The 2500-nt window shown below is 37.5% G+C and overlaps 1 protein-coding gene across 1 annotated transcript in view; it reads right to left on the bottom strand.

Moving 5' to 3' along the window:
• Positions 1-2500, bottom strand: part of LOC145411150 (zwei Ig domain protein zig-8-like) — a 74155-nt gene that overhangs the window by 26673 nt on the left and 44982 nt on the right. The gene's annotated exons all lie outside the window — the stretch shown is intronic.

Genomic DNA, 2500 nt, shown 5'->3' with positions numbered 1-2500 from the left:
TACTAATAATAACCATCACACACACACACACACACACACACACACACACACACACACACACACACACACACACACACACACACACACACACAAACACACACACACACACACACACACACACACACACACACACACACACACACACACACACACACACACACACACACACACACACACACACACACACACACACACACTAAAAAGGCAAAAAGAAATTCAGAAAAATCATTTAATCTGAAAAAAGGCGAATTTTTGTTGGAAAGAAGTGGAAATAATGCCGTGTTTTTTGGCTACTGTGTGTGTGTGTGTGTGTGTGTGTGTGTGTGTGTGAGAGAGAGAGAGAGAGAGAGAGAGAGAGAGAGAGAGGGGGGGTTCTAAATCACAGGCTTGTCCTATATATATATCAAAAACATGACGGAATTTGCTGAAACAACAAGAATGTATGACAGGGAGGTGTGTGTGTGTGTGTGTGTGTGTGTGTGTGTGTGTGTGTGTGTGTGTATGATAGATATACAGATACATACATACATAATAGGCTCTTGTTCATTGCCATTCCTGACAGGATGCGGCGTTAGGAAACACACACACACACACACACACACACACACACACACACACACACACACACACGCTATTGCCAACCGTGTCGTGTATACAATGTGTTTTTCATTCTCGTTATCAATGCCCCCAAATTTTTCACAAATAATTGCTATTGTTTTTTTACTTCTATATGACTGACGTTTTTATTATTATTATTTTTTTTGAGGGGGGGGATGGGGAGTGACGCCTTCACGTGGTGGCACTGATATGGCTGGTTGGTGGGGCTGCCTGGTTATATAAACGTCCCTTAGCTCCCTCCCTCCCCATCCCCCGAAAGGATGCTGGTGGAATGCAGAAGGGAACTTAAGCCTGTAGACCACCGGGTGCATGTTTATTAGTGCCTATGTTTTTGGATTTTCTTTAGCCTCTCTCTCTCTCTCTCTCTCTCTCTCTCCGTACATGTATAAATATATATATTGTATATGACTACAATACATTATATATGCTGTGGAGATAGACAGACAGATACATGGATAAATTAACAGGCTGACTCGGATAGACAGCCACAGATAGACAGACAGACTGACAGACAGACAGTTAGACAAAGAGTCAGGTGACAGACAGGTAGATAAATGGATAGATAGATAGACAGATAGATAAACAGACAACAACAATAACTTACACAGTGCACAATATAACAAGAGGAAAGTAAAAAGCAGCATCTCTTTATATCAATTTATATATGTACGTGTAAATATATACACTCCTCTTCACACCCTATTAATACGCCTCCACTCAGCACCAATCCTATAGCTAAATACATTTTTAAAGATATATAAATCCACTATATACATTACGCCTGTTATATAAATCCAGTCACTTGTAGATACGTATAATAATCCTATCATATAAACTCTTCCATTCTTATATACAGTTTATACATCTATTCTGGTATATAAATCCACTATATACATTAATATTTCTGTCTCACATAAATCCATTCAGTCACAGACATACAGATATAAATTCTCAATATATAAATTACTCCTATATGGCCTAAAACATAAATAAATCAAGAAATAAATGTATATATGTCAAATTCCTGATTTTATTTTCTGTATAAATATTCTGACGTATAAATCATCCCGGTTATCCGAACATGCCCCCTCCCCCCTGCTCTCTCTCTCTCTCTCACACACACACACACACACACACACACACACACACACACTGGCATGTTAATTTGCAATATTTCCTTCATTAATGGCTTTTCAGTTATAAAACGTAAAATGAAATTACTGAAGGGAAATTATGATAACAGACTGAACACTAAGAAAAAGAGGAGGAGGGGGAGGAGGAGGAGGAGGAGGAGAAGAAGGAAGGGGAGGAGGAAGAGGAGAAATAAAAGAACTGTTAAAAATGATAGTAATGATGAATACGAAATAATAATAATAATAATAATAATAATATTAAATATGGTACTACTACTACTATTGATACCACTATTACTACTACATCAATACATCAGAACAAAATAAAACTACCAAAACTAACAGAGAAACTGAAGCCAGGTCGAAAAAGGATGAGATAAAATAAATCCCATGTCGACGTGTGCTAAGTAAAATAAATTGCTAGTCGACGTGTGCTAAGTGATTCCGTATGATTAAATAATAAGTAAAATAATGGCACTGCGGTTTCCAATCATAAAACAAAACAATAATTATGTGGATGTTTATAAATATTCTGAGTATTTTTAATATGACTGAATGATGTAAAAATCTCTCTCTCTCTCTCTCTCTCTCTCTCCAATATTTTAAACCAACCCTTCATAGCAGACGAGTAATCAAAAATTTTAAGGGTGTCCTGACATAATTCCACATACGTTGTTTGTCTTATCTATTAATCAAGCGCCTGACGTAGGTTAAGGAGGAAGACGGGGCGAGATAACGGGGGATTTGGG

This window comes from Coenobita brevimanus, chromosome 88, assembly GCF_032717465.1.
Source record: "Coenobita brevimanus isolate Jiangsu-jjx chromosome 88, ASM3271746v2, whole genome shotgun sequence".
In the NCBI taxonomy this organism is placed as follows: Eukaryota; Metazoa; Arthropoda; class Malacostraca; order Decapoda; family Coenobitidae; genus Coenobita; species Coenobita brevimanus.
This window is presented reverse-complemented; position numbering and strand designations above follow the sequence as displayed.